Genomic DNA, 12,171 nt, shown 5'->3' with positions numbered 1-12,171 from the left:
TTTTAAAATTTTAAAAAATATAAAATAAAAAATAAAAAAAAAAAATTATATATATATATATATATATATATATATATAAAAAAAAAAAATTCCCCTCTCACCCTCCATGGGTGGTCTCTTTCCTCCTCTGAGCTCGGGTCCTCTACCAGAGGCCTGGGAGCTTGAGGGTTCTGCGCAGTATCTTGGCTGTGCCTAGAACTGCACATTTCTGGACTGAGATGTCTGATGTTGTTCCTGGGATCTGTTTGAGCCACATATATATATATATATATATATATATATATACACACATATTTTAAAATAGTTCTAAAGTTTAGTCAGACACAATCCTTGATGTACATTATACTCATGGTTACACTTTATATACAAGCACCAAACTTTTGATGTGTATTGAATGAAATAGAGAAAGCTAGACTGCAGTTGAGAAGAAATGTAAAAAGAAAAAGCTCAATAAATACGATGAACCAAACTGTATCAAATATTTCTGTTAATCTTACTGGTCGAAGGCCAAAGTGATAAGTGGTTTATATAGTCAAGTAAGGTAGTTAGAGTTAATCAATGCTGTTATTTTGCACATACTCTGAATGCACACACAGGGCTTTTACAAAAAATAAATAAAATCACTCCAAATACGAGAACGTTTTTGGAGTTAATAAGTAATCTCTTGACTTGTATTCATGCAAAAGTAAGCAGGTCAGCTGGATTACAACACTTCATACCTTATTTTACCGCAATAACAGGCTGCTGGAAGCAGAAACAGCACGATAAATATAATATTATAATAAAGTAAACAGAAACCATTACAGAAAGAGGATCCTTCAATAGAGGTAAAAATATAAACACAGTTTTAATATGATGCAAAATGTGCCAAACACTTCCTATGATGCTCATGCAGCAAAACATGCAGTAAAAAAACAGTGTCCTCAGAAACTTTAACAGTATTTATTACATCTTTACCACTACTGTATGAAAAATTAACATGTAGACACAACAGCCTTTTTCTCTGTGACTTAAAATATCGCTCAAAAGACAACTCTCCTTGTGAAACCCCAGACATTCACTCCCTTCTAACCTAACGAATTCTGACACACCCTGTAAGCTGCTGATCTCAGTTTTGTCAAACTGTTTCCCCCTTCTTGTAAAGCCTAGCTGTGCACCATCTTTAAAATTCTGACACACAATAATCTGAAATGAAGTGGACACAGAAACTGAAGAAAAGGAGGCTGTACTACTTTGACGCTGTCATTGTGAAACTGTAGAACAGCATTTTCTTTAAATGAAAGAAAGTCTGCATTGTCACCTAAGAGACATGCCCCAATTCTCTATGCTGCTCAGAAAGTCGGATGTCCCTCCAGGCACCAATGAGTAAAAATGAGTATGCATATGTGTCATATTTTAAAAGTAGACTGATCCCTGGGGGAAGATTCACTCCACTAATTTAAAGAGCACATCAAATGTATTTAAGAACAAAACTTAAACCGTATCCCAAAAATCTTACATGTAAATCATGTGATTAGAACACACAAAGGAGATAGCTGGTCAATTTAGAGGTTCATTTGCATTAATAATTAAATAACAAGTGCCATTCTCCCCCAGCTGGACAGGCTCGGCTTACCTTTCACCTGAACTGCAGGAGCAACAGCATCCAGAGCCCTCTGTTGGAGCCGCCCGTCTCACCTGCAGACATACAAAAGTAAGAACAAGGTTTCACTTTAACTCTCACAAACGAACAAAAACGGCCTCTCCCCCTGGCGTCTCTCCTTCCCATGCTCCTCCTTGCACAGTGTTCACACCACTGTGCAAAAGCCCCACCCAGTTCAATCCTAGTTACCAAGGGAACTACCAACACCTATTAGTTTTCTCTGACATACACAACACTAGTTAATTAGAAATCTATTGTACAAGGTAAGTAAGTGCGTAACATTACAAACAAACAAAAATCTCCTCTATGATAGACAACAATGAGAAAGATTAAAATGACGAATAAATAAAACAACGCATCATATTAATGGAGTGATAGTACTTTTATTCTAAACACTGATAACAAGTGGACAGATTGCCGTCATGCAGCAGGAATCTGGAAGACACCTAATCCTAAGATTTACAAAAACAGAAGTGTGAATTTATTTAAATGTCAAACCTGAGCCCAGCTAAGAAGGTATCGTCCTCGTTTCTGCTTCTGTGTTTACACTTAAAATTAGTTTTAATCTTGCTTGTGAAATTACTTTGGGTTATCTGATAAACTCTATATGAAAAACATTCCCACAGAGCAATTTGAACAGAACAATGTCCCTATTTACAGCAGTCAAAACATTTCATTTCAACATTTTGAGACCAGTTACAGGTATCCACCCTGCAGTTTATAGACACTTAAATGACACCATATCTAACTATTGATCTTTGGATCAGAGTTTTAAATTGTAGAGGTTTTATGAACCACATAAAAGACGTCAACTACATTGGCAAATGGTTTAGAGGCATAGCATGCTAATGTTTTGATTCCAAATATCTGCAAATGCTCACTGGTTGATAAAACACTGTTGTGAAGAACACTGACATCAGCACTAAGTAGGTCTGCACGATAGTGTGTGTCCAAATATATTGTTGGCAGACACTATGTAAATGCCTGGCTCTTGTACTAAGTATAATACCCTAAACAAATACATAATCCAAACAGTTCTTTGCAAATTGCAATATTCCACACTTTGAGATTTGGAAATGATTGCAAATAGGGTCGCAGCCATTGCAGTTTTCTGGTCAATGCTAAAAGCTAACAATTCGAGGCGACTGCTACCGTACATTCAATCCAAAGCAAATGCTCAGAAGATGCACTCAGCAAAAGTGCAGTACATTTAATAACAAAAGTACCATTCAGCTAGAAATCAGAATCGGTTAATATTTGCTTAATTGGTTCTGATTTGACATCAGAAAATCAGTCACCACAAAAACATATATTTTTTTCCCTTTTTGTAAAACGCTTCAAAACAAAATCTCACAATTTTTGATCTAACACTAATAGCTTTTATTCGCTTTTTTTTTTTAAGTTTAACGAGAATCAGATAAAGATTGGGGACATGTACCTTGATGTATAAATATAGGTAAATAAACAATGAAAACTGGCAAATTTAAAGATATTCTTTTTAGATATTATTTTACGATACATAATTCACAACACACATTTTATCCAGAAAGGCAGAAATTAACTTTATGGTCTGTTGGGAGGAATGGTTCTCAGAGAAAGTAAAATGTGCTCATAAGTTAATATATTAGCTCCAGATCCCCATAGATAAATGTCACATAAAAGGTGCTACAAATATAGCCAACGTCTTAAAGTTAAAAAAAAGAAAAAAAACAGAATCATAAAAAGTAAAAAACTAATGAAAATATACTTAAAGCAAAATGCTAGTGACATACACCACAGTTAAGGGAGTCAATGACGTTTGCTACCAGTGTAGTAGTAGTATTGCATCACTTTTGCCGATTGCTCAGTGTGTTGCAATGTGTGCAACAACTTATTGGATTTAAATTTCTCAGACTTTTAAAAAGGTTGATTTTCTATTTCAAGTAAGGAATTTTAGTATCTTATAACCAAGAGGGAAAACAGGGGTACATCAGGCTCTTATAACGACACACTGCAGAACACTTGAGACCCAACTTTAACATTTTTATCAGAAAACTAAAATAAAAATTGCAAACTAAATCTCCAAGCATTACCTCATCCTTGAGTCACATGATAGTGAACTTCAGAAATGAAGAACAATCATAAATTTCCACTTCAATATAACCTGGCATTGATCTGAAGTCTCACGGCAGAAAGCCAAGACTGACTCACATGAGGCAGTCCAAGCTTGGGTAATAATCAACTGGAAAATCAACAGCTGTAAAATGGACAGGGAACTTATGGCGGAACTTCACAATCTGTGCCTTACATTCCATCTCTGAGCAAAAGAGGAAGCAATAACAGCGAGGCATGTAAACCCCAATACGAAGTGAAATGACAAAAACAACAAACAAAAAAAAAAAAAAACATGGCAGGCCTTGTGGAACAAACACAACACAGATAGAAAGAAGTGGAGATAAGATGGAGCCAAACAGCATAATACAAGAGCAAAATATATCGAGCAAGTATCTCAAAGTAAACATAAACTCAAAATTATTTTTGTTTTTCCTTAAGAAAAAGAATGGAAAAAAATATGCATGTATAAAGTACGCAAGCTAGAAGTAAGGAAACCATGACCCAGAAACTGACAGGGTTTAGGTGGAAGGCTGCCATAGCTACAGAAGCACTAACACTCTTCAAGCTGTCCTACATTTCCTCAATCACACCAGATGTTTTAGCATCTTCTCTAGGGATGGATTTATCATACAAAGTCATCATCTTGCCACACAGAAATTATGCTCTGCTCTTTTCTTAAACTGTTCTACTTTCTACTCATTGTAATATATTAGTCCAACGTCTTCTCATGGGCTTCATAAAAGCAAAAGTTAACCCCAAAAGCCCCGAATGTTGAAAACCATGAAACCCTGTTGCATTCATTTTGTATACACAACACTCTGCATGCTCTTATTCAAGCATGCAAGTAAGCAATATTTGCATAAAGGCACTGCCAGTTCGCCAGCTCTCACAATAGAAAGTTAAGAGCGATGGTGGCGGTGGGGGGTGGGACGTGGGGGTGGGGGTCAAAGCCAAATCCTGTCCAGAAATTTATTATCTGGTGACTTGGACATGAAACGACAAAACAATCAGCATGATGAATGAAAACTCTGAGCTAAATGTGGGTGCCTGGAATAATAATTACTGTATAGAAAGCTTGATTAAAAAACCCCCAATAATAATAATAATATTTTACATTTTCCTTAACTTCACTTAGTGGGCATGTGTTTTCCTCCACACCTTGATGCAAACAAGAGAGATGGATGGAAAAGGGAGGAAGGTTGGTTAGTTGCAGGACAGAATATTTGCACTACAGCATGAGAACTGTGGCTGCCTAGAAAGACATTGGTTCGTAGCAAGACCTTTGAAGTCAGCAGGCATGAGCTGTTTGTGGCTGAGGGTGAAAACAAGAGTCCCCGGTGGCAGCAAACACCCATGAGCCTCTAGAGTTCCACCAATAAAATACAAGGGGGAGGTTCAGAGCCACGAGACCAAACAACCGTCTATTTCTACTGCAAACTTCTACGTGGACAAACTGGTTATGCTGTTTGTATTCCTGCATTAGAATTGCGAAGACAAATACTGTGTGCGCATGTGTACGTGTGTGTGTGTGTGTTTCAACAAAAAGCAAATTGGCTATCATAAATGCTAGGGGAAGTCCCCAGTTCACACTCACTCTCAAAGTTGGCACTGTGACCACCACCCTTTGCAGAATAAAGGACCATATTTCCGGCATGACCTCAGGTTGATTTCAGCCCCGCCACCTCCATCCTCGCATTACTCACACTGAGACGGCAAGAATTCCTGAAGGTTTCCTGTGAAAAGGGCCTAATAAAGTAAATATGGATAGCCACATAAGAACTTAAAGGGTTTTTATTCATGCTTTTCTGCATTATGCTTTGCCGGTTTCCATTTGAAACCACTGTAACATATAAAGGTTTATAGCCTTTCACTCTTGCAGATGCAAGCTGAGCGTTGGATGCCTCAAAGAACAATTTTGGCAGGGGTATCCCATTTAAACTGCAGTCAGATGATGATCCCATGCTGTGGAAAACAGCCAGATTCTGAAACCAAAGGACAATCTCAAAGGATTTGCTATCTCTGAATTGCTTGAGATGGACAGTTAAAAGTTTGGAGTCACAAGTTTCCATTTAGTGGAACATAAAAGTGTCACTCTTCCCACCCGAAAAAATATTTGATTAGGTTTATACAGCCTATAATCTCAAAATTTCCACCGTGATAGAATTAATTTCCTAAAGCAGCAAAGCCGCAAAAAATAAATAATCGGGTGGAAGGTCAACAGCTAATGAAATGTCATTATTTGAAAATAAATAAATAAAATCCACAGCCAGAAACCAAAAATTAGGGTTAATCTGGTTCTGAACACAGCAGCACGATGACCCTCCAAGAGAGGGTTTAAAAGGCTGATGACGTAAATCAGCCCTCATGGCAGCCCTCATTTCATAATAAATCAGAGTTAAAGCAAGAAAAAAATTTCTGAAACAACCTTGCTATAATCTCAACACAGACGCTGCATGTTAACACATGGAATAGCAGATTATCAGCTTTTTACAGGATGTTCGCAAAGGGCTGGACAATAATATGAATTTAATAAAAAACAATGAAGTAACTGGTACATATATGCACAAATCTGAAATAGATTATTTTCACAAATATATAACTGTACACAGTTCACATAGTTTAATGCTACGTGAAGAAAATAGATGGAAACTTTGCAAAGTTAGTCTACAATGTAAACAAGCAATTTATTATTAAAGTTAGTTAACAGGTAGATGAGCTTGAGTAAAAATGAAATAGAAAAAAATCAACTACTTGTACCTTAGTATAAAAAGAAAACATTTATTGCTTTTTTGATTTAGATACATAAAACAGACATGTTTCTTTTTGTTTTTTTGATAAAGTGAGATATTTTGAGACATAAATAAGTGGTTTCACCCACAAAGACCTCACTACAGCTGTAAGGTAATGCAGAACAAAAAAAGAAAAATCTGCAGAGGAGGGAAATCTTGGCCCACTAAAGGGCATTTGCTGCCCTGAAGTAGCAAAACAGTTTCTGTATGGAAGGTTTTAGTCTAGATTCCCCAGCTAGATGTCGGGGAAAGCATTTCCATCTCAGGGGAGCTGAAGAGGCGCAGATCCACTTATATAACCAGAAGTAGTACTTTTTCACTGAAAAGAGTAGTCACTCTGAAACAGTTTGAAGGCTATACTTCCCTATAACGTTTTTTTTGTTGTTGTTGTTTTTTTTTGTAAAGAATAAATGTTCTTTTTTTCAGTATTCATGCAGGCTTTTTTGTGAAATCATTAGAGAAATTCCTTAGAGTAAAATAAAAGTAGAGGTCTAACGACATGGGCACATTTGCAACAAGCTGGGAATTATTGGCTTTAACCCCTCGAAAACCAGGACAGCCCCACTCTTAAATGAAAATCCGATCAGCAGCTAGTGGTTAAATACACGACACCTGCAATAAAAGAGCGGGATTTAATATACAGGCATCATCCGCCCACAGGAAGTTTCTTAAACAAGCTCTTCAAACCCTCCGCTCCCTTCCTGTCTTTAATTCATTCACAACACCACTCTCTCGTTTTGTCATTCACAGCAGAGCAAAGCCACAGTTCTACTTGATAGGCTTAAGGCCCAACACCATTATATATCCCCACCTGATTAGGACGAGGCAGACAATCACATGACACAACCAGACATTAGGTGTCCACAGATAAGCAAAGCTTGGGCCAAGTAGTAAAATGCAATAGATGTTTTAATGATCTGGTTATTGAACATCTACTCTATCTGAGGACTCATTACAACTGATGCTATTTAAAGAATCTGATATGCAAATTCTAACAGAGTGTGTTGTCAATGATTTAATGACCCACTTCCATTTCGTCACACAATATTTATGACCTTGAAATGCTTTCCGCTGCCATCTCGGATATCGACAGCCTGACATTGCAGATATAAACAAACACATGACTGATTCTAATCTAAAGCAGGGTGAAAATAAAGGGTATGAATCCTTTACCGTCTGAAAAAGATTGCACGAATGCAGAACTTTGAACACAAAGAGAAAATCTTCATATAACCTTTATTAGAGGTTTTCAAGAGTTAAGTACAAAGCGCTCTCTCTTTTTGCTAGTCTGTAGTTTATAGTGACATAAGTAAGAAAAAAAATAAGTTATCTGGTGAATTAGTGACAATGAAAGTTGGCACATTAATTACCAGTCTTTTATTCATTACCTCTTTTTAAGACAGATTTACCCTGATGAAGGTGTTCCTGTAGTTTATATACCAAGGCTGTCTGTGTTTTTGAAACAGAAAAAAAAAAAAAAAAAAAAAAAATCAAAAAAGTCAAATTTATCTTTCCTGAAATTAGAGAACATTTTCTGGCTTCTTCACAGGCATTATTCAAAGGCAGCTCTGAGCTCCCAAATGCTTCGTGCAGCCAGATTAAAAATCTGATTACATAATTTTTTCCCTGTGTTATCTCATTAAAAGGAGATATTAAACAGAATATTAGCTCTTCTGTCTTAATTTGTGCAGGGAATGTGGAGAAATTGATAAGGTGAAGATTGTATGTTGGTGCATTTGTTTCTACTTAAGTTGTCTTATCATTTTAGAGTTTCTGAAATCACCTCAGACCACCATGGAAATGAATTCATTCACTCAAAATGTAAACTCACTGACCTGTTCCTCATCATTTCCCTGGCCTTCATGTGATGCTCAAGTAGTTTTAGGTTTTAAATTCCAAAAACTACCCGCCAAGTAGCTTTTTGTGATAAAAATTGAGAAAGGTATGTGAAGAGACACTTTGCTGTCATTTCTGACAGTGACCTTCTTCTGAGACACTGATGCTCAGGACAGCTGGGCTTGTGATGCTGCCCCCACAGGAGACATATGGGTAACGTGTCACATCAAGGTCAAGAGTAACGCCTTTGTATTTTTTGCTTCATTTATTGAGGACATCGCCTGCACTCAAGTATACAATTATAATCGAGACGCAACGACCAGGCTTTTTCTGGTTAAATTTATTTTTCTTGTTTGTTCTGCTGGCTTGGTAGGTTCATTTTAGATGTGACCTGTTAATCTGGATGCAGATTCATTCTGATTGTTTAAGGACAACATAACAGAAATGACAAAATTGTGCTATAGGTCCTTTGATAGGGGTGGCAGTCTTAAATCCAACATGTCCCTAACCTTTACCGGATCGATATGCAACTCATTCAAAATATTGGAATTTCTCATATCTGATGCATTTAATGAAAAGGAAAATCCTATTTTTCAATACCTGAATAACTGATCACCGACTACAGCTTATCTCTGGCCGATCGGTTGTCACTGATAGGGAGTAACACCTTATTTTTCAAGGACAGAGAGTAAAAACTCCACTAAGATAAGAGGAGGATTGCAATTTGCAGTTAACAAATAAACCTCATGGCTATAAAAATCCTGGCACTTCTGCATTGACGTTTCATTTACTCTAGAGCCTTACATAAGCCAGTACAAAATCTCCAACGTGGTTGTTTATTTCTAGAAACAAACGCCACTATTAATTATTGCCCAGCTGATTGCATGATCACAATCATAATAAAGAGCTTCATGCTAAAGGCAGGGAAGCACAGACGCCTACTGGTGTTGATCAACGTATGGAAACAGCAAAAGTGAAAATATGTCAAAGGTAGTCGGTTTGCTAGTACTTTAAATGTCTACAGATCTCATTTCAATTATCTACATTTTCCGCTGAGCGCTAAAGCAACATGATGGAAAATTCAAGCCACTACAAGAATTCACAGAGAGAATTTTGGTAATACAGACCAAAAGGAGGCTGATTGAAAGTAAACAAAATAAGTATGGTTATTTTGGTGATGAGGGCTCGGCCATACGGGTTGTTTACAGTAAACAGAGAAACATTATCGCGCTTCGCTTGGTCATGTTTACGAATTCTGCTTGCTTGCACCTACAGTAGATGGCAACAGTAAAGTAAAGCGGAATACACATAAAGAGAAATTAAGCAAATTACCCTTGCTTCCTAGCCAATCGTGTGCACAAGCTTGACTCCCTGTTATGCAAAGACGGTGACAGCAAGAAAAGCTGCAGCCGCATGGGGCACGGTTTGCTCCGCTAATGTGGAGGTGAGGGTTAAGTTTGGGGAGAAAGCTTCTAACGTTAGCCCCCCTGACTACTTAATCAGGCAGCCAAATACACTGTGATGTTACAGGAAAAAAAAATACAGGGAAATACAACGAGCCTATAATGTCTGAAAATACCGACAAACCCTCCCCGTTCCCTGTAACGGACACAGAAGCTGCCATGGCTAGCTACAAGTTAGCACATAAAAAACCTACGTTAGTTGAATAATTCGGAGTCACTAAAAATAGTTATCCTTCTCGTTTTGCTGCCATTGCGTAGCGGAGAAGAGACGTACTTGCCGTTTTTTCCGTGTAAGGCAGCACTCATACAGTTTCACAGATCCATTCCCAGTCAAGTGTCATAGCAGGGCGATGTGGAACCAGCTGGGTGGTGGGGGACGAACGGACGGTCGGAGTCAGCCGGAGAACTTGCTCCGTTTCAACATGGAGAGCGCAGAACGGGCTCGACATTCTAGTTGCTGCGGTTGCCCTGGCTGCTGCTAGGCAATGAGCTCTGGCGACACCTGTGGTCACAAATAGGTACTACATATACTGCAAGGGCTCCACAATGCCTTCCGCACGTTCTTTCCGTCACGTTACAACCATACGTTGTGAAGCACTTTTATGAACAAAAAGGTACAATTATGAGAGAGGAAAAAAAGATACATTGGGAAAAGTGTCACATTTGAATTCAGCAAAGTCTTTTGGGTTATGTTTCTACAAGCTATGCACTTTAAGACACTGAAATAGCTTCGAAAATAGCTCAGTATCACTCAGTCTGAAACTGAGAGCAGATAACAGCAATTTTTTATTCTTGGTTAAAAATTCTTGAGAGTTACTTTTGAAGTTTGATTGAGATTGTAACACAAAAGTAGTATATTTTGATCCAACCCATTTTTGTTATGATTGTGGCTGTATATGTCCTGGTGAAAGGCAAATGGTTAAAGTCATTTGCATCCGCTTTCAGGACTTGCCCTGTATTTAGCTCCATTCATCTTTCAGTCAAATCTAACCAGTTTGGTTGAACGTGTAGAAAGTACACACACACACACACACACACACACACACACACACACACAAAACATGTTTTATGCATGTTTTATGCATGTTCTATATAACTTACGGCACACTGCATAATGGCAAGACTTCAGGAGTGCACAACCAAAAATTATCCTGTCTATAGATTTTCCCATCTTAGCAATGGAGTTCTTCATTAAATATTTTTTCTTTTTAACAATTTGTTACAACTGCAGGCCAAGCGAAAGGCAGGGTTTTCTTTTTTCTTTCTTTTTTTGTGACAATGTGCTGTTAAGTGAAATAAAATTACTGGTTTATTTTATAGACTGATTTTGATTGCAATCCCAATGGAATATCTGTACTCTTAGAATGGTAATCTCACCAGCCTAAATTGTATTTCTTTTACTTGAAAACCACAGAAGAAAAAGGAAAAACAGAAAGAGCCATCCAAATGTCAAATCTATTTTTAAGTCCAACTTGTGAATGTGAGAGACATCAAACAAGCCTGACGTGGTGAAGAGAGGGAGATCAATGGGGAAAACAGGGAGGGGCTCCTTGAAGCCCTACATTCTGGCAGAATGTTATGTTACCACCACCTAGATACCTCAGAGTAGTTAAATATAAAGTACACAAGCGCTACAGGTCTTTGCTTGTTCAGGGCTGTAAATGTTTCAGGTCTGTGTGAAATGCTGTTTGCCCAGAGAGAAAAGAAAGTGTTTCTGTCTGCATAGGGTGCAGATACCTACCTGAAATGTGAAAGCTTATTGTTGCAGAGATGTGCAGGACCATCCTCCCTTGCAAGGGGAATAATTTTGCTCATATGTGTTTCCTTATGATTAATTAAATTCAAAATATAGAGAAATGTAGAAATATATAGTGCAGAAATCACTTGATTTATTAGTGGGTTGCAAAATTGATAGTCATAAAAATATCCTAAGTTCTGAGATTATTGTGGAGCATTGTACAATCACCCAAAAAAGAAAGGATTATGGCACAACTGAAAATTTACCAACACGTGGCATTACACCTAAACTGACAACGAGAACATTTAACAGGTAGCAGCTGAGACGCCTGTGGTAACTCTGGAGGAGGAATATGTGGAGGGGAATATGTTGACATGGTAAATATTAAAAGTGTATATTTAATATTTATAACATTATAACTGTATAAATGTAACATTTTTGGATGAATTTGTTTTTATTTTATCAAACACATTTGAAAACTTTCTATTTTTCCATCCACTTCAGAACTATGCACTACTTGTTGTAACTTTGTGACATAAAGTTAAAAACAAAATTCATAAATTATAGTGACTGAAATGAAATATGTAGAAAAATCAACACCAAAACACA

At 37.4% G+C, this 12,171-nt stretch overlaps 1 protein-coding gene across 2 annotated transcripts in view; it reads right to left on the bottom strand.

Moving 5' to 3' along the window:
* osbpl5 (oxysterol binding protein-like 5) overlaps window positions 1-10,285 on the bottom strand; it is a 56,191-nt gene extending 45,906 nt beyond the window's left edge. For both annotated transcript variants that reach the window (XM_015052769.1, XM_015052768.1), the window contains exons 1-2: window positions 10,099-10,285; window positions 1,616-1,677 (exon numbers count right to left, since the gene is read on the bottom strand). The gene's annotated coding sequence lies outside the window, so the exon portion shown is untranslated. The remainder of the gene's footprint in view (window positions 1-1,615; window positions 1,678-10,098) is intronic.
* Window positions 10,286-12,171: the final 1,886 nt, after the last annotated feature.

Source organism: Poecilia latipinna, unplaced genomic scaffold, assembly GCF_001443285.1.
Source record: "Poecilia latipinna isolate Pla-1442-1.1 unplaced genomic scaffold, P_latipinna-1.0 Scaffold1132, whole genome shotgun sequence".
Classification (NCBI taxonomy): domain Eukaryota; kingdom Metazoa; phylum Chordata; class Actinopteri; order Cyprinodontiformes; family Poeciliidae; genus Poecilia; species Poecilia latipinna.
This window is presented reverse-complemented; position numbering and strand designations above follow the sequence as displayed.